Consider the following 21,561-nt stretch of genomic DNA (forward strand, 5'->3'; position numbering starts at 1 on the left):
ATCCTTAAAGTGAAAGTAACTAACAAAATAATTCCATAAATCTTCATTTTCACTTCCATTAGCAGTGGCAGCTGGTGGTCAAAACAAATTGGGAAGGCAGAAAAGAGTTCTTCGGGTCCCCAGCAGCAGAAGAATCTTAGAATTCTGTTCTGACTGACAACACTTTTCATATCTTCTTAATGTTTTACACCAATTAAAAGCCGTTAAGTGCATTTTCTCCACCAGCCAGCAGAAAAAAGAAAATAGTAGTCACGCACCGTAATTTATTCTAAGAAACTTAACTGTTACACACTGCCAACGTATGTTTAAAATACATCATTAATATAGCACTGAGGTTTCAAGACCACGTCACTGTAACATACTTTGCATAAAATATTTTCTAAACAAAGTTGTTAAAGCAGGAGAAAGGCAGACACAAACCAAGCCTTAGTTTGCTAAACTTAATAAATGGCCAACAAAATAATTAGATAACGGACTATACATACGAAACAGATCTATTTAATATAAAAGAAGCAATTCAGACAAACTTTAGTTCTGGAGCAAGGTACATTACTTAGCTGTATCTCTTGATGCAAAGGTAGCTGATGGAAAACCTTCTCCCAAAAAGTAAAAAACAAACAAACAAACAAACAGTAATTTTAATTATAATTTAAAACATTTATTGAAAACTAAATAAATCAAATACTGTATTTGTATTCGCTAGTACTACATCCTTCATTACAACCGACGCCTCTTTCCTATCACTCTTGTCAGTGTTAGCGTCTGAGGTCATCAATGTGGAATGGCACATGTCCGGTGATTGGCTAAAACAGGAAAAAGGGGATGGGTAGCATGCTGCCTTTGGCTATTTTAGACCAACGTGTTCCATGCTAGCCATCTGAAGAAATGGAAGAATATGATTGGCTAATTGACGTGTCATATAGAGGAGGCAAGGGTGTGTCTGCCTCCTCCGAATGTACAGCGGTGACGGAGTGGAGAGTTTGGATCGGGTGGCTGCCTCAGAGTAAAATTAAATAGGTTGCATATTACATATAAATAAAACTTCTTTATTTTAAAATGATTGAGTAGGCAGTGCCTCCTCCGACGGGCCGCACAGTTAGCTACATAGGACTGAAATGCTTAGTGTTTAAAGAAACATTTGTTACAGCAAACATGGGTTTTCATTTTCAAACAGACATCTGCTGCACTCTATTCTCAGTTTGCTCACCTTGCTTTCCCGGAAGTCTGTTACTGTTTCACTTCCTGGGTCATTCCACCTCAGCAGTGTCTTCTGGGTCAAAGCATGTTACTGGCTGAATGCATGTCAGTCAAAAGGAGAAGCAGCTGATTGGTTATTGACAGGAAAGCCTTTATAAAGAGCCAAATCCACTTTGTTGTATTTACTTTATTTTGAACTTGTGTTTTGAGGGTGCTGTTTGGTGTAGCGCAGCACAGACTGTTTATATGTGTGTGTTTGTATATTAACAAGCGATGGCTCTTATGCAGGGGCTGTCTGCTGTCTTTGATTTCTCAGCACAATGAGGAAGTCTTCAAATGTTAGCTACAGCGACACACTGTTTAAACTCAGCTCCTGGAAATAATATTACTTTGTTTTTTTCAGTGCATTTATAAATGCCATCAAACGCGATTGTGAACAGCAATAACAGTACATCACATTATCAGTTTGATCTGAAGGTCGGCCACTGGACTTCATTAAAGTAATTGGAGCTAACAAAATAATTCCACAAATCCATTTTGCACTTCCATTAGCTACATAGGCATAGGTCTCAAATGTGCAGTTTGTAAAGAAAGACATATTAGCAAGCATGTACTTTCATGTTAAACACACATCTGGGTTAAAGGAAGCTTTTAGTTTGCTTGCCTTGTCTTCCAGGAAGTCTGTTATTGCTTTACCTCTTTGGTCACTTCACTCCAGCTGTAGATCAAAGCATCTTACTGGCTGAAAGCAGGTCAGTCAATAGGGGAAGCAGCTGATTGGTTATTGACAGGAAAGACGCCAGTGAAGGGCTATTTCCTAAACTTGATTAAGCGACAGCGTGTGGAAGCGACATCGTGTGAGAAGTACGAGTGGACAAGTACAACGCAGTTAGAAGAAATTGAAAGCAGGTTGACAGCTGCAGAAGCTACACTAAACTAAAAAAAAAAAAAAAAAAAAAAAAAAAGGTCTTCAAGCCAGTAATCTGTGACAACTGCATGATGTGGGAAATCTGAGGAAACCCAACAGAGCTCAACCAAGTTTGTGTAAAGTGCCTCATGATCCAGGACTTAATTCAGCGATTAAGCCTGCTAGAAAAGGAGCTGGAGGAAATGAGACAGCAACAGGAGCTTGAGGAGCTGACACACCCACAATTCATGGAAGTCTGCACCCCTAGCAGACTGAAAGACACCAGGGAGATGGAAGAGAGTCGAAACAGCTGGGTTCAGATAGGCAGAAGCAGGGAAAAAAAGAAACTTCGTCAAACGCAACCACCAGAAATCCAGACATCCAACAAATTTGACCCACTTCAACATTTAGATGACCAAAACCAACATCAAGAGAAAGAAAGAAACAACATCCAGGACCCTGTAAACAGTGCTGGCCAGGCAGCAAAAAGAAGGGAGGTCATGATTGTTGGGGACTCCATACTGAGAAACACAGCAAGTTCAGTTCGCAGTTTGGACCCCCTTGCTACAACAGTGTGCTGCCTTCCAGGAGCCTCAGTCAAGCACATCACTGAGAATGTGGACAGGCTCCTACAACGAACAGGAGACGACCCGGTAGCAGTCGTCCACATCAGTACAAACAACATTGGAAGAGACAGGCCAAGATCCCTGCAAAACAAATTCAGAGAGCTAGGAAGGAAATTAAAAGACAAGACCGAAACTGTGGTATTTTCTGGGATACTGCCGGCGCCTTGCAAAGGACCATATGGACAGCTGGAAATACAAAATCAAAATGCATGGCTGAAATCGTGGTGCACACAGGAAGGCTTCACCTTTCTTGAACATTGGAGCACTTTCTACAACAAGGACTATCTATACAGGTGGGACGGACTGCACTTAAACAGAAAGGGAACCAATCTACTCGGAGAAAGGATCCTTCAGGCGGTCCAGAAGCATTTAAACTAGAAAGGAAGGGGGGAGAAAACAAAAAAACAGAAGGGAGACCACATCAAAACAAGGGCAACAACTCAGGTAAGACCACTATTAAATGTATTTATCTTAATGCTAGAAGTCTCAGAAACAAAATGTTAGAACTTGAAGCTACTGCACTAACAAGCAACTACGACGTGATAGGTGTTACAGAAACTTGGTTGTCTGAGAGTGATGGAGACGAATATAATATTAGTGGGTACACACTATATAGGAAAGACAGGCAGGACAGAAGAGGCGGAGGGGTAGCGCTATACATAAGAAATAGTCTTGAAGCCCAGGTGTTAAATCAGGACAAAGAAAACAATGCAGAATCAATATGGGTCAGAATAATGGACGCAAATTCAAAGGGCATAATAATAGGAGCATGCTATAGACCGCCAAATTCAGACGCTGAACAAAATAATCTGTTGTACAATGACATTCGAAATGCGTGTAGAAAAGGAGAAGCCATACTAATGGGGGATTTCAACTTCCCCTGTATAAAATGGGAAAACCCGATGGGGGGCACGACGGACGAAATTGAAATGGTGGAAATGACAAATGACTGCTTCCTAACGCAATTTGTCAAGGCACCGACTAGAGGGGAGGCTTTTCAAATAGTCTTTTCAAATAATGAAGACAGAATAACTAAAACGGAGGTCACAGAGCCATTGGCAAACTCAGACCACAACATGGTCTCATTTGAAATATTTTTTAAAACCCCAAAAGTAATGAATAAAGCTAAGGTTTACAATTTTAGAAAAGCAAACTACGAAGGTATGAAACAGAGACTAATAGAAGTAGATTGGAGTAAAATAGAGAAAACATCCACAGAAAAAGGATGGCTGTTTTTTAAAAATGTAGTACTAGAGGCGCAAAACAATTACATCCCAAAAGTAGACAAATCTAAATCTAAAACAAAATGGCCAAAATGGTTTAATAGATCAATTTAAAAAAATATTCAGCGAAAAAAGGCACTTTACAGAGCGTTTAAAAGGGACCAAAAACAAAGCACACAGAAAGAGTACTTGGAACTGCAAACACAAGTCAAAAAGGAAGTTAGAAAGGCCAAGAGAGAGATAGAAATCAATATTGCTAAGGGGGCTAAAACCAATTCCAAAATATTTTTCCAATATTACAACAGCAAGAGAACATTCAAAGAGGAGGTTAAATGTCTAAGAGACACAAAGGGCAAAATCATAGATGAAGAAAAAAAAATAGCAAATATATTAAATTATTACTTTTCACAGGTTTTTACAAAGGAGGACACAGACAACATGCCCCACATGTCGACCTGTTCCTATCCAATTTTAAATAACTTTAGCATAACAGAGGCAGAAGTGTTAAAGGGACTAGGAGCTCTTAAAATAAACAAATCCCCTGGGCCAGATGAGATCCTCCCAATAGTACTCAAAGAAATGAAGGAAGTTATTTACAAACCGCTAACCAAGATCATGCAACAGTCTCTTGACACAGGGGTTGTACCGACAGACTGGAAAATAGCAAACGTAATACCGATCCACAAAAAGGGAGACCAAACCGAACCAGGTAACTACAGACCAGTAAGCCTGACTTCTATTATATGTAAACTTATGGAAACTATAATAAGATCCAAAATGGAAAATTACCTATATGGTAACAATATCCTGGGAGACAGCCAGCATGGTTTTAGAAAAGGGAGATCGTGTCTAACTAACCTACTTGACTTTTTTGAGGATGCAACATTGAAAATGGATAACTGCAAAGCATACGACATGGTCTATTTAGATTTCCAGAAAGCTTTTGACAAAGTCCCGCATAAAAGATTAATTCTCAAACTGAACGCAGTAGGGATTCAAGGAAATGCATGCACATGGATTAGGGAGTGGTTAACATGTAGAAAACAGAACGTACTGATTAGAGGAGAAACCTCAAAATGGAGCGAGGTAACCAGTGGAGTACCACAGGGATCAGTATTAGGTCCTCTGCTATTCCTAATCTACATTAATGATTTAGATTCTGGTATAGTAAGCAAACTCATTAAATTTGCAGACGACACAAAAATAGGAGGAGTGGCAAACACTGTTGAAGCAGCAAAGGTCATTCAAAATGATCTAGACAGCATTCAGAATTGGGCAGACACATGGCAAATGAAATTTAATAGAGAAAAGTGTAAAGTATTGCATGCAGGCAATAAAAATGTGCATTATAAATATCATATGGGAGATAGTGAAATTGAAGAAGGGAACTATGAAAAAGACCTAGGAGTTTATGTTGACTCAGAAATGCCTTAATCTAGACAATGTGGGGAAGCTATAAAAAAGGCTAACAAGATGCTCGGATATATTGTGAGAAGTGTTGAATTTAAATCAAGGGAAGTAATGTTAAAACTCTACAATGCATTAGTAAGACCTCACCTAGAATATTGTGTTCAGTTCTGGTCACCTCGTTACAAAAAGGATATTGCTGCTGTAGAAAGAGTGCAAAGAAGAGCAACCAGAATTATCCCAGGTTTAAAAGGCATGTTGTATGCAGACAGGCTAAAAGAATTGAATCTATTCAGACTTGAACAAAGAAGACTACGCAGCGATCTGATTCAAACATTCAAAATCCTAAAAGGTATAGACAATGTCAACCCGGGGGACTTCTTTGACTTGAAAAAAGAAAAAAGAACCAGGGGTCATAAATGGAGATTAGATAAAGGGGCATTCAGAACAGAAAATAGGAGGCATTTTTTTACACAGAGAATTGTGAGGGTCTGGAACCAACTCCCCAGTAATGTTGTTGAAGCTGACACCCTGGGATCCTTCAAGAAGCTGCTTGATGAGATTCTGGGATCAATAAGCTACTAACAAGCAAACGAGCAAGATGGGCTGAATGGCTTCCTCTCGTTTGTAAACTTTCTTATGTTCTTATGTTCTAATTGTGGTGACAGTTACACTGTCAATTTAAATACATTAATTTACAAGGCTCACAGTAAGCCTCTCCCTGATCATGTAATTCAGAACCTAATTTGTACTGTATTGATTAAGGAAATCACCATTATATATACGTACTTGCAGATGTAAGCAAGTGCACCCCCACTATATCCCTGTAACAATGACTATACATGTGTGAGAGATTGTGACACAAATACACACAGATAGGGGTAATATGTCATCTATAGCCACTGACTGACTCATTGCTGACTTTGGACAAATTCCTTGACATCCTTGTGTGAAATGGAATGAAACCTGGTCTTTTGTGTTTCAAGAAAATAAATGTTATAAATATTATTATTATTATTATTTATTTCTTAGCAGACGCCCTTATCGAGGGCGACTTACAATCGTAAGCAAATACATTTCAAGTATCACAGTACAAGTAATAATACAATTAAGAGCAAGATAAATACAATGACTTTGGTTCAAGCAAGTACGTGTGACTGTAACAGGGCGAGGTGCCCTGTACATTGTTTTGTTTATTTTATTTTAGAGCGGGGTCCCCCTCCGCCCCTGTGTTTATTTTGTATTGTTTATTTTTATTGTATTATATTTATGACGGCGAAGCACCGGTTGTTTTGGATTTTAAATGACGGCGTGGATGGGAAGCCCCATCCACACGGTAATTAGTAAACTCGTGCAGAAGGTGGCCATCTCCCGAATTAATTAGGTGATTTAATTTGTTGCTAATCGGGAGATGGTCACCTGTTATAAAAAGCCTGCCGCTCTCCAACTCAGGGTGGGTGTTTAGGAGTGAGAGCGGCGAGAGGAAACGAAAGCAAAACGAAAGTAAAAGATCGTATTATTTTTGTGTTCGAGATTTTGTTTTGTTTATCTGTTTTATTTTGTGCTCTGTGAGCAAAGTGTCTTTTTTTGTTTAAATATTTTATTTATTTTTGTTTAATAAAAACGGCGCTGAAAGCGCGTTTTGAACTGCAAATACCTGTGTGTTTTTAGTTCCTGCACTCTGGCCTGACGTCACCACTCGTTTTCCTGTCACAGTGACAAAATACAATTCAGTAATACAGCAGATAACAGTGTCAGTGATAGTTACATCAGGATATGATTAAATACAAAATACTACAGATTAAATAACACTTGGCAGATTACAGTACTCTGAAGTACAGGATTAAATGCAGTAAAATAGGGGGCAGATAAGAGCAAGTGAAGCGCATTTAAGGAAGGGTGATAAGTGTCCCAGGGGAAAAACAGAGGAATTCTACAGGTGCTGACTGAAGAGGTGAGTCTTGAGGAGGCGCCGGAATGTGGTCAGGGACTGAGCAGTCCTGACATCTGTGGGAAGGTCCATTCCACCACTGCGGAGCGAGGGTGGAGAAGGAGCGGGCTCTGGAGGCAGGGGAGCGTAGAGGAGGTAGAGCCAGTTTTCTAGTGCAGGCGGAGCGGAGAGGTCGAGTGGGGGTGTAGGGAGAGATGAGGGTCTGGAGGTAGCTGGGTGCAGTCTGGTCAAGGCATCTGTAGGCTAGTACAAGAGTCTTGAACTGGATGCGAGCGGTGATCGGGAGCCAGTGGAGTTGCGTGGGAGAAGCGAGGCAGAGAGAACACCAGGCGGGCAGCGGAGTTCTGGATGAGCTGGAGCGGACAGGTGGCGGACGCAGGGAGGCCAGCCAGGAGGGAGTAGCAGTAGTCTAGGCGGGAGAGTACCAAGGCCTGAACCAGGAGCTGGGTGGCGTAGTTGGTGAGGAAGGGTCGGATTCTTCGGATGTTGCTCAGGAAGAATCGGCAAGTGCGTGCCAGAGTGGAGATGTGCTGGAAATAAGAGAGGCAGGGGTCCAGGGTGACTCTGAGGTTCTTAGCGGAGGAAGAGGGAGAGAGTGTGGTAGATTCCAGAGGAACGGAGATAGAGAGGTCAGAGGAGGGGGAGGAGGAGGAGGGAAAGAAAAGGAGGTCAGATTTAGAGAGGTTGAGTTTGAGGTGATGCGAGTGCATCCAGGAGGAAATAGCAGACAGACAGGTAGAGATATGGGAGGGGATGGTGGAGTCAGAGGTGGGGAAGGAGAGGAAAATCTGAGCATCATCAGCATAGAAATGGTATGAGAAACCATAGGATGTGATGAGGGGGCCCAAGGAGTGGGTGTAGAGAGAGAACAGGAGAGGACCCAAGACTGACCCTTGGGGGACTCCTGTTGAGAGAGGGTGAGGTGTGGAGGTTGCTCCACGCCAGGTTACCTGGTAAGTGCGGTTGGAGAGGTAGGAGGAGAACCAGGCCAGAGCGGTGCCAGAGACTCCCAGGTCAGCGAGAGAGGATAGTAGAATAGAGTGATCGAAAGTGTCAAAGGCAGCAGAGAGGTCGAGGAGAATTAGGACAGAGGAGAGAGAGGCAGCTCGGGCAGAGTTTAGTGAGTTGGTGACAGACAGGAGGGCGGTTTCAGTGGAGTGAGCAGAGCCAGATTGGAGAGGGTCGAGCAGAGAGTGGTTGGACAGGAAAGCAGAGAGCTGGCGGTGTACAGCCCGCTTGAGGGTTTTGGAGAGGAAGGGTAGGAGGGAGACAGGACGGTAGCTCTGGAGGGAGGTGGGGTTGAGGGTAGTTGTTTTGAGGAGGGGAGTGATAGAGGCTTGTTTGAAGGCAGAGGGAAAGAGACCAGAAAGGAGAGAGGTGTTGAGAAGGGAGGAGATGAAGGGAAGTAGAGCAGGAGCAGCAGCTTGAAAGAGGTGAGTGGAGAGGGGGTCCCGGGCACACATGGTGGGTTTGTGACCATGGAGCAGGGAGGAGAGGTCAGAGTCTGAGAGGGGCGAGAAGGTGGAGAAGGAGGGTGAGTTAGTAGGGGATGCAGTGGGTGTAAGGGTTGGAGCAGGAGGGGGTGTGGGGGAGGGAGAGGTGTTAAAGAGTTTGCGGATATCTGAGAAATACACCCCTATTGTGCATCTTGATCGTCTAGGTGCACAGAACACCTTGTAGCAGCCTGGTCCAGGTGCACAGAGCACCTTGCAGCAGCCTGGTCCAGGTGCACAGAGCACCTTGCAGCAGCCTGGTCCAGGTGCACAGAGCACCTTGCAGCAGCCTGGTCCAGGTGCACAGAGCACCTTGCAGCAGCCTGGTCCAGGTGCACAGAGCACCTTGCAGCAGCCTGGTCCAGGTGCACAGAGCACCTTGCAGCAGCCTGGTCCAGGTGCACAGAGCACCTTGCAGCAGCCTGGTCCAGGTGCACAGAGCACCTTGCAGCAGCCTGGTCCAGGTGCACAGAGCACCTTGCAGCAGCCTGGTCCAGGTGCACAGAGCACCTTGCAGCAGACTGGTCCAGGTGCACAGAGCACCTTGCAGCAGACTGGTCTAAGGCTGGGGCGATGCCTAATTTTTCACTACCGATATATCGCTCTCTAAAAAAGCTGATGCACCGATTCATCGACGTTTTGAAAGGGTACAAAAAACTCTGCAGTAATACATGCAGAGATGTGTATAACTGTGTAACATTGCAAGTAACGCTTTAAAAACTATCAAGCTGTGATGGTGTACTCCCCACCCCTGTGCATGTTATGATTTGTATTTTGTTTTGTTGTATTATTATGTATACACATCTTCCCTTGTCTAGAGATCTCCATGGGGATGGGGATATACAGATGAATGGGCAGTGAAGGCAAACCTGTCTTGTTCTGTTTGTTGTTCTGCCATCCGAACACCCTTTGTATGTCAGGTTCTGTTCTGTTCACCCACTGAATGTGACAAGAGAATAAACAAGGCCAATTAATGGTGCTTTATTTTTTGGAAGCACATTGTAAACACATGATAAAACATGATCTCTCTTCACCCTCCCCCTCCTTCTCTCACTCCCTCCCTCTCTCTTGCTCTATCTCACATATATAAGTTTTTTTAAAATGGATTTAATGAGTGTAGTATTGATGGAGGGTACTTCTAAAGACCTTGGAGAATGGGCAGCTGGAAGGTATACCCAATATTTCACAATATCTCAGAATGAAGAAAAAAAACTTGCAACATTTGCTCATCAGTGTTTTCCATTCACAGCAGTGCTACAAGTTTATCCTGTCAGCTTAGTCACAAGAGAGTTTATTTTTATTCCACGCATTTCTTTTAAACCGAATCAATTAACAGTTAGCTATAGCGTACTTTTTCTTTAGTGAACTAATATAGAATAGCACTCAATAAATTCAATTTCTCTTGAGCTAACCTAAATAAAATAGCATTCAGTAAGTTACCTTTGTTAATCTGAAACGTGAAAGCTTACAATATACCAAAAACAGAAATGTTAAAAACCAAGTTCATATTTTAAATGACTCCCTTTGGCTAACTTCCAGTTACATGTAAGCAAATACTTTCACACTGTCAAATTACATATAAGTAAATATATGTGGCGAGGAGCCCTGTACAGTGTTTTATTTATTTATTTTTAGAACGGTGTACCCCTCCGCCCCTGTGCAGTGTATTGTATTGTTTTGCATTTGTTTGTTTTAGTTGTTGCAGTAGTACTTGTATTATTATTATTATTATTATTATTATTATTATTATTATTATTATTATTATTATTATTATTATTATTATTATTATTGTATTTGTTAAAAGTATACATGACGACGGAGCGCCGTGGGTTGTGTTATTGTTTTGTTGAGTGACGGCGTAGCCGAATGTTTGTTTGTTTTTGTTTCATACTGTTGGTAGTGTGGATGGGAAGCCCCATCCACTATTATAAAAACCTCGTGCAGAAGGTGGCCATCTCCCGAATTAATTAAGTAATTTAATTTGTTGCTAATCGGGATGGTCACCTGCATAAAAGCCTGCTGCTCGCTGCACTCAAGGTGGGTGTATGAGAGAGAGAGAGAGAGAGAGAGAGAGAGAGAGAGAGAAAGAAAACAAAACTAAATAATAATAATAATAATAATGCAGGAACAGTGAAGGCTACTGCCCAGCCTGACCTGTGTTGTTTTGTGTTCATGATTTGTTTTATTTAAAATATTTATTTTGCTCAGTGAGCACAGTTTTTTCTGTTTGCTCTTTTTATTTATTTTTGTTATTTAAAAATAAAACGGCGCGCCGCGTCGTTTATTTTAACTGCAGTACTTGGTGTCAGTGTTTTTAGTTCCTGCTTCTGCCTTGACGTCACCGCCCAGCCACCCTGTCACAGTGTGGTATTAAACATTATCTGGTGATATGAAACAGTAAATAGCTTTATGTTAATACTTTGTATTACTTGGAATTGTCTTTCAATACAATTTCATATCACTAGCAAACAGGTGTGATTAATCAATTCAATAGAAAATATCAAGATCAAAACCCTTTTAATAACTAAAACAATGTGTAATATACTTTTCAATTCCAGATCCACGTCACACTTTGTGTGTCGCTGTCGATATTGGTACATTGTGCTTTTGAATGTTGCCACTAGGAATGTGCTGAATATTCGTGTGCACTCAGTTAAAGCTCGGTTGGTGCACGCGACTCTCCTGCAATGTTAGATCGGATGCTTAAGGCTGGTGACAGTAAAGGCAAAAAGGTGGGAACTATGTGGAATCAAGTATGATTGGTACTCACACCTGTCCATTACTGTATGAGAGAAGGAGGGACCACATGGTGCTTTGTAGTCAGTGGACAGTGGTGTGTACAGCTAGCTAAACAGAACCAGATGAGTCATTGAAAGAGATTGTTTAAAATCTCCAAATAAGTTTTCCCCCCATGAGAAAAAAAATTATAGCTGCAAGAAAATGTCTGGGTCCCGACCAAATCCTTTGGTCCACATTGTGCACGTGTGCACAGCTGTTCTGCAGCCACTATTCTGGAAGTTGAGCTCTAAGTAACTAGCAATAGTTTTCTAGTGGTCATTGACACAAACAAGTCTCAATATAACCGTTTGTTCTGGAAAAGGGAAACGGAGGTTTGAGCATAACATTTTCTAACTGGATTTTTAAATGAAGCAGTCAGATTGAATTTACTCTACCAGTCTACATGACACGGACTGAATGATCACACCAACCTTTATTTTATCAGGCAAATATTGTTTTATAATCCTTACTGCTCTATAATTAAAATAATGTATCTCATTGTGAAGCGAATACTCCTCCATTCCGATTTCAACGTTAAAGAAACAAGGCTGCGGTAATCAGTTTATTCAGGGCAATGAGTGTGTGCAGTCGAAAGAGCCTACTTTAGTAAGCGATATGTCTGTTTGCTCAGCCAGGTGGTTGAGAGAATGTTGCCACAGGGTTTCTTTGTTTTTAGTATGGCAAAAAAAAAAAAAAAAAAATCTTCCCAAGTTTTGGTCTGTGAATTATCTAAGTTAAAATATATCTCTATTTTGTTTCTCAGATGTCCAATTTGATCACTTGGTGCTTTTACATGAATGACATACAATCTCAAAATATCAGATTCCATATTTGAAAAAACTAAAACAATTAACAGAAATATACGTCCCCACCACCAGCTCTTTACAAGAAACAACAAGCTATTCTACTACAATCAGCACTCTTTTGGTTTGCAGTGGGAAGCAACGTACGCATGCGTTAATGGCATAAAAGGAATATTCCGTTTACCATGGAAACGCAGAACGTGAAAGGAATAAGAAAATTCCACCTGCAGGTATACAGAGCATTTGGAATGTTCTAGTATTCCAAATACTTAATATTCTGAATACTTGTGCCATATAAACGTACTGAGTGACAGTTAAAGGGTTCATGGTTAGGGGAGTGTTGCTACAGTGGAAGGCTCTGTAGATTTGTGGTTCACCCTGCTGTGTTAGGGGAGTGTTGCTACAGTATAAGGCTCTAGATTTGTGGTTCACCCTGCTGTGTTAGGGGAGTGTTGCTACAGTGGAAGGCTCTGTAGATTTGTGGTTCACCCTGCTGTGTTAGGGGAGTGTTGCTACAGTGGAAGGCTCTGTAGATTTGTGGTTCACCCTCCTGCATGTCACACCTCTGCAGCAGTATGACTATGAGCTCAGGGTAAAGTCACATGCTTTACATTGACCTCTTTATAGAATGTTACTGGGAGTAAGAGCTACCCTTGTGTTTTGTAACATATATACACTACCGGTCAAAAGTTTTAGAACACCTCAATTTTTCCAGTTTTTATTGAAATTTATGCAGTTTAATGTCTCAATGTACTCTGAAATTAAAGCATAGAACAAATAAACAATTGGAGATAAAAAAGAAATCATGGAATTCTTTTGTTTAACAAAATTTAATCTAAATTTTTGACTCATCAAAGTAGCCACCTTTTGCAGATATAACAGCCGAACACACTCGTGGCATTCTTTCTACAATGGAAATCAAATATTGTTCGGAAAGTTCTTCCCAACACTGTTGCAGAAGTTCCCACAAATGTGTTGCACTTGTAGGTTGCTTTGCTTTCACCCTTCTGTCCAGTTCATCCCAAACCAGCTCGATGGGGTTTAAGTCTGGAGACTGTGCTGGCCATTCCATGATTTGAAGCCTACCGTCTTGTTCTTTTCTTCTAAGGTAGTTCTGACATAGCCTGGAGGTATGTTTTGGGTCATTATCTTGCTGTAGGATGAACCCCTGACCAACTAGGCGTATACCAGAGGGTATTGCATGGCGCTGCAAAATGCTGTGGTAGCAGTTTTGGTTCAGGGTGCCACTCACTCTGTGCAAGTCGCCGACTCTGGATCCAGCAAAAGAGCCCCAGACCATCACGCTTCCTCCTCCATGTTTGATAGTTGGCGTCCACACCGAGGAACCATCCTTTTGCCTACTCGACGGTGTACAAAAACCCTGCGTGATGAACCGAAGATTTCAAATTTTGATTCATCGGTCCATAAGACCTTCTTCCAGTCTTCAGTAGTCTACTGGCGGTGCTTCATGGCCCAGGCAAGCCTCTTTTTCTTATTTTGCCATCTTAGCAATGACTTTCTTACTGCCACTCGACCTGTCAAACCTGCAGCTTGAAGTCTTCTCTTCACAGTTGAAACTGAGACTTGCTTACTTCGACCAGTGTTAAGCTGTGCTTGAAGCTGTTGTCCTGTGAGCTGCCTATCACGCAAGCTGTTGACTCTCAGAAACTTGTCTTCTGATTCTGTTGTGGCTTTGGGTCTGCCAGACCTCTTCCTGTCAGAGTTTCCTCCAGTTTCCAAGTGCTTTTTGATGGTGTAGGAAACTGTACTCACTGACACCTTGGCTTTCTTTGCAATTTCTCTAAAGGAAAGACCTACACTTTTAAGGGTTATAATGGTCTGTCTGTCTTCCTTTGTTAATTGCCTTTTTCTCGCCATTATGAGAGCAATATACTACTTCCTGCAGTACAATACTGTCCAAATAATGCTTAAGAGGGTGTAGTAACACAGTCTGTTCCAACACTGCTTTAATACAGACAGAGGGTTTGTAGAGTAATCAACAAAAGTTGGGACACCTGTAGGAATTGTTAGCATCAACTTTCAAGGCTTAATTTACTTCCATTGCTGCAGAACAGCTGTAAGTTGTTAACCCATTACTTGTTCCCTGAAAAAGGCCTTTTTGTATAACTCTGAAATGTACATTATTTTTCAGTTTTTGGTAACCTAAACTTTTTTTTTTAACCTCTGGCAGTTTACCGCTTACCTTTTTACCATTTCAGGTTATCCACTGGACTTGAACTGCATACATTTCAATAAAAACTGGAAAAATGGGGGTGTTCTAAAACTTTTGACCGGTAGTGTATATATATACAATGTTAAGGGTCTTTATGCACAGATCTAGTCGCCCAACATTGTCGTCCCAACACTCACTCTTCTTTATCCTTGACGGCATCTCTGATCTACATGGTGAGATCTATAACTTTTCTTCACTAATAACTTTTTAATTTTTCTTTTTTCCAAATTCACCTTTAATATGTGTGTATTTCATATAGGAACATGCAAGACATCCTAAATGATGGCATTACAGATATGTTAAGATTTACTGGAGTTGTTTTGACAAAATAGTTACATGAATTTTACTCTCCATGCACGTCCATTCACGGAATTGGTCTCATTTGGCAATGTATTTTCATTTTAAAACATGAAATTGGCTTCTACACTAAGTTAAAGAAATCTTTGTGGGTAAGCCTTGCTTTTAGATTGTCTTTCACTTCCTGGCTCATTCCCCTCAGCTTCGACTCCTATTGTCTGCCATGCTTTCAGCCAATAGCACTGCTGGGGTGAAATACCAAGGAAGTGAAGCTCTAACAGACTTCCTGGAAGAAAATGACTGAAGTATTTTTTAAGTTGTCTGTTTCTAAGTTATATAATAATGTAGCAAATTGTATTTTTCTGTAAAAACCTTCTTAAATCTGGCCCAGTGGAAGAGTAACGATGAAACAAAAAAGCAAGGAATTCTAACTTGAATTGCCCTGGTCCTAGCTGCAACACACTGTCTCTTTCTAGGGTTATTCCATTGAAATGATTGTATTCCTCTGACAGAATGTGCGTGTTAACGTGCACTCGTTGCTAGATAGGGCCAGTGAGTCAGAGGCCAGGCAGGGATTGATATTTAGCACTCTCAGACACGCCCTCTTCCCGACTCGGGCCTATTCTCCCCCTTCTCAAACCTCCTTATGCTGTGTTAAGTGCTCTTTAACTTACCCGCTGTGTGGGCACAAATCCCAGAGCAGGCAACATAGCCATGGCAGCCTTTCAACAGGAGATGACTGAAAACAAAGCAGAGTGGAGGAGAGTGTTTGAACAAAAACACTCGGAATACATCAGATATTGTGGGATCTTCATGTTGTTTTAGTGTTAGGAAATATATATACAGCACTAACAAGTTTGTTAAAATATTATTATCCACCTCTGTACATACATATTATTTTGGGGGCAGTGTGGTCTAGTGGTTAAAGGCTTGTAAGCAGAAGGTCACTGGTTCAAATCCCACCCCTGCCACTGACTGACTCACTGTGTGACCCTGAGCAAGTCACTTAACCTCCTTGTGCTCCATCCTGCAGATGACATGTTAAATCAATGTCCTATTGTAAGTGACTGTGACAGAAATAGTGATTCTTGGTGGTAAATCTCCCTCCTTACCTGTGAGGGCGCTAAGTAGCGAGAACAGAGTACCTTGGACGAGTCTGCCCGACAGTTCTTTCCCAGGGTTCAAGGGAATTAGGCCAGCCAGAAAGGGGGCGGAACTCTGGTGCATTAACTCATCGACCCAGAAGGGAAACGATGTGGCAGTCGCAGATTGGAGGGGCGGCTGCACTCGTTTACCAAAGGTTCATGTGTGACGGCATAAAAGGGGACGGAGAGATGCAATCTGTTCCTTCGCTTTGCTTAGGAGTAAATAACCCAGAAGGACCTGTGCAGTATCGTGATAACATATTGTGAGTGTTTGTTTTGTTTTGTCTATAATTGTTTCTTGTTGTATTAATAGACGGCTAACATGTTCCGGAGCTGTCGCCAAGGGCCAGCACAAAAGCCGGAACAGCACTTCACTATTGTCATGCAATAAACTGTATCATCCACCACGAGCACTACAGCACGCATCCAGGACTGGTGACGTGTTTGTACATTGTGGGAAGGATACTTGTGTTTATTATTTGGGACTGCAAACCGATATTATTTACCCCGTGCATAATTATTATTATTATTATTATTATTATTATTATTATTATTATTATTAATTTCTTAGCAGTCGCCCTTATCCAGGGCGACTCACAATTGTTACACATTGCTGTGTATTGCCAGGGATTATTATTTGGTCACCGGGCTCGCCTGTAAGCTGCCCAGAGCTGCGTTGTCCTCCGACACTTTAGCTCTGAGGTGGCTGCATGGTGAGTCTGCAGTGTGAAAAGAAGAGGTTGGCTGACGGCACACGTTTCGGAGGACAGCGTGTGCTCGTCTTCGCCGCTCCCGAGTCAGCGTGGGGGTGGTAAAGGTGAGCTGAGCCTAAAATAATTGGATATTCTAAATCAGGAGAAAAAATACAAAAAATAATTGGCGACTACTAAATAAAAAAAAATAAAATAAATTATTATTATTATTTATTTCTTAGCAGACACCCTTATCCAGGGCGACTTACAATCGTAAGCAAATACATTAAGTGTTACAATGATAATACATTTTAAGTCAAATAATAATAATAATAATAATAATAATAATAATAATAATAATAATAATAATAATAATAATAATAATGTGAAAATCAGTACAGTTGGAAAAGGCAGGAGAGAGCTAACATGATCTGTGAATATTTACAATGAGGATGTCCATCCATATTCAAGTGTGCCAGCTATCCAAATGCTCTAACTGAAGAAATTAGAATGCGTTAAACAGCTACATTTTCAGCAGGGGAGCTTGTGTTTAAATAAGGGAGCTTTGTGCTTTTCATTCTGGCCTTTTGTTTCAATTAAAAAGACAATATAATAGTTTCCCGGGTGACAACATTCAAGTGGGGAAGTGTTTTGTTTTGTTGTCTTTTGGGTTTGTGACACATTTGGACTGTGCTGTTCTTCATATTGATATCAAACATATCTGTGAAACACTGTTAAACATTATAAAGTGCCCATTTAAAAGCTTTAATGTAAATTGAGATTTGGATCCCTTCAAAAGAACACTATTCAGTTCCCAAATGCGTTCTACTTAATAGATTTTGTTTCCAATCTTTAGGCGATTGAGATTCACAATTAAGCTGGATTTGTTTAATTTATGCCCAATTATTTTATCCACATTTTTTTCTCCAAGTTAGAACTGAAGGTCAGTAGACATACTACGCTCCTGTGGCCAGGCCAATTGCCTCTTTACACACAGGAACTCGAGAGCAGATGCCGGTGAACTACTGCAAAACTGTGTGAAGTATTAAGGTAATTAGGTTGGGCACAGTAGATGCAGTGTTGTTTGACAGTAGTACAGTTCTATACAGTATACTTTAGGGCTCTTTGTTTCAGTTTTTGTTTTTGATCATATGATGGCCCTTTTTTTTTTTTAGCCGACTCAAAAACTCTTGGAAAAGTGTTGATTGTGAAACAAGTTCACTTTAGTTTTTTCTCCCGTAACTTGATTGAGACTGTGATTCTGTTTCATTGATAATGTTAAAAAAGGCAGCTCCTTAACTAATTCAAACTGAACAGCGAGTGAAGTTAAATTAAACACAATTACATTAAATCATAATTAAGAGGAAACTATTATTTGCAAAACCGGTTATAACATTTTTGCAAAGAGTCATTAAGATTTTAAATCCGGGAAAAAGAATTCAACAGAATTTGCTTTTTTTATTCGGTTTGAATTAAAAATAAGGATTCTGTTTCATTACATTATCAATGAAACAGAATCATTGTCTCATTCAAGTTACAGGAGAAAAAACTAAAGTGATCTTGTTTCACAATCAACACTTTTCCAAGAGTTTAATTAAGAAACGAGTCGGCTCAATAGAACTTTAAAGGGACATCACGTGACCACAAATAAAAATAAAAAAAAAGAGCCGTAAGTATGCTGTATGAGAAACCAAACCACCTCTGGGTATTGTTCATCATTTTGAGAGAATATCTGAAAAATCCATCTTATTTAGTGTTTTATAAATCTAAATAGAACATTGTGGTGCCTTCTCGTGCAGATTCTAGTTACTAATGTACTTTTTTTTTGTTATGAAAAATGCTTCTTAAACCAAAGCAAATACAGTGACATGCTTTTCAAACCAGAGCAAATACAGTGACATGCTTTTTAAGCCAGAGCAAATACAGTGGCCTCAAAAGTCAATACTTTACCACTACTGACCATTACTTATGTTTTATTTCCATTTTTTTTCCAGGAAAAGTTATAGAAATAACCTGGAATTCAACAAACTAATTTTGATTAAGCATCGTTGTCATAATATCTATACATCTACCAAATGCTTCTTTTTTTTCTCTTCTAAACATTGTTTTGTCCATTTTGATGCCCAAGAAGTGTTCATACCCCAGAATCATCAGCATTTTAATGTCTCATTAGTACTAGACTGGGCCTCCTTTAGCTTTCTTTACAGCTTCTACACGATTAGGCATGGATTGAACTAGCTTGGTTGTCACTGGTGGATATTATATGCCAGACCTCTTATCCTTGGTTCTGAGTGCTTTCTAGAAGGCTGGAAGTGATGCAGCTGTGGCTTGAGGTAACCCACCCCCCCACACACGCACGCACTCACAAACACACACAGACGTGCACATTGACACACACACTGACACACGCACACACACAGACGCGCGCGCGCGCACACACACACACACACACACACACACACACACACACACACACACTCACTCAATGGGATTACAGTCTGGATTCTGGATCCCACTCCAGGACCTTTTAGAAAAACACGTTTCCAAGACAGAAAAAATATGGTTTTAGTAAATTTATGAATATTATGACAACAGTGTTTGAAAATGAAGTTACACATTCTTTCGCTAATTGTTTTTACTAAAAACAAAAGGAAATAAACCTTTGGTCAACATGGTCAGCAATGGCAGAGTTTGAAGACTTTTGCAAAGGGCGAGTATGCAAGATGTGATAAATAAAAACTAGTACAGTAGCATCTTACTAAACCATGCACTCCGCTAAAACTTGAGTTTGGATCAATAAATATAGACAAGGTGATGTAAAAAAAATTAAATAATATGTGGCACTGACATGAATTTCATCCTCAGTAAATAAACTACCAAGGATTCCAAGCACATCTGTGTAGTTTTGAAATCTGCCCTGCTGTAATATTTCCAAGACCTTTCCCCAGCCTCTCTTAAAGGAGGAAAGCATTTCTACCCTGTATGTATGTGCATATAAATATAAAACGCTTAAAAGGGTCAAACTATTGGAGCAATATCATTCATGTAGAAGATATTACTAAGATGAATGGGTTTAACTTGCCTATCTAGTCCATCATACTGCATTCAGTCTTCCACTGGAATCAAAGTGTTTTACAAAAGTGGTTCTGTTATTTACAAAGCTTTAATAATTGGCACATCTGATCTGCAAAATAAAATAACCTATAATAATTGTCATTCGTGTTATTAGTGTTTTACTGTGTAGAGTGTGGTTAATACCTCCATTTTCTTTTTTTTTTTAATACTGGCATTTGAAATTGAAGCAGATTAGAATGTGATAATTAATGATAAAAAATAATTCTTTAACTAGCTTTTTTGAACAACAATAACCAGGGAGAGTTAAGGTTCGTGTTTACAGTTAAAATATGCCATTGTTCAGATCATTACGAACAGAATGTACCATGCTGTGGTGCTGGTAGTAAAAGGTGCTCCCTACGTGGCTCACTTAATAAAAGCACAGCTGTGTGGTATTGTGAAAGAATAGCGTCCCTGGCAATGCTGTTTCCATCAGGGGGAGACTCCGGACACAAGAAGCTGCAGTTAAAGAGCTACTGCGGACATTTATTACAAAAACATTAACAAACAAACAGTTAGGCACATGGGCCGAAATAAAAGGTTTAGACCAAAAACAACAAAACATCAACACTCACCTTATCACCAACATTAACTCTAATATTAACAGCACAGCACACATCAAAACACCAACACTAACCTTGTAACAAACGTCCTTAGTAAAGAAAAGCTAAACACTTAGGCCATAAATGTATACTGACCCCTAACAAAAAAAGCATAAACTATTCAGGAAACAGCAAGTAATAAGTTACAGCGTAAAAAGAGGTTTCAGGGAGCCAGTAGGAATATACTTAATCAGGAGCTGTTTATTGTAAATATATTATATAGTATCTAATGGTAACCAAACTCACATCCACAAGGAAACCCATATTAGGCTTAAACAGTATCACAAACTGGCTGATAAGGACAAAGTAAAATGTATGAAAGTAGATATAAATATAACAAGAAATAATTAGCACAGGACAGAAAAACTGGATGCAAGCATTTACTATAAAACTTGATCAGTAGTTTAGAAAAAAAACTATATGTATATATTTGATGCACAATAAAAACACAACAATCGGTAAGTTTTACATCAATAGCTCATTGGGCACATACATGATGTTATTTACATTTTAAATAGTGAGCAGATAGGTTTGTTGGTTGTTTGAGTAGTATTGTAGTATTAACAAAATACTGAGTTCAAGTCATGTGATTTCATAAAAACGCCAGGTGCTCAGTGTTTGGTATTTGAGTTGAGTTAAAATTGCCCAAATGAGTTGATTTAAGAATCTGTATAAATCGGCATTTGAAGAGACATGATTTTAATTAACACAAGAACAGCGAAACATACAACCATGCCCCGCTTGAGTAATGAAGATCGCCAGGCCGCGTCCTGGAAGGCAAAGGGTCACCACACCGGCCCACCATGTCGTGGTGAGCATTATGCTGACTGTTGCCGTTGTTCAAGCCAACCGGTGGGGCGGTGGAAGTGTGATGATGTGGGGAGGAATCTCCTTTAACACAAGAACGCCTTTGGTGCAGATTGAGGGCAACCTTACTGCTCAGCGATATATTGACGATGTCCTTGAGGCAACAGTTTTTCCGTTCCTGCAAGCCAATCCGGAATTGTCAATTTTCCAGCGGGACAAAGCAAGACCACACAGTGCTAGGATTATAATTGCACAACTTCAAGAAAAAAAAGTCGACCAGCCAACC

At 40.4% G+C, this 21,561-nt stretch overlaps 1 protein-coding gene across 2 annotated transcripts in view; it reads left to right on the forward strand.

The window, feature by feature from the left end:
• tmem198a (transmembrane protein 198a) overlaps positions 1-21,561 on the forward strand; it is a 168,498-nt gene that overhangs the window by 45,510 nt on the left and 101,427 nt on the right. The gene's annotated exons all lie outside the window — the stretch shown is intronic.

This window comes from Acipenser ruthenus, chromosome 10, assembly GCF_902713425.1.
Source record: "Acipenser ruthenus chromosome 10, fAciRut3.2 maternal haplotype, whole genome shotgun sequence".
Classification (NCBI taxonomy): domain Eukaryota; kingdom Metazoa; phylum Chordata; class Actinopteri; order Acipenseriformes; family Acipenseridae; genus Acipenser; species Acipenser ruthenus.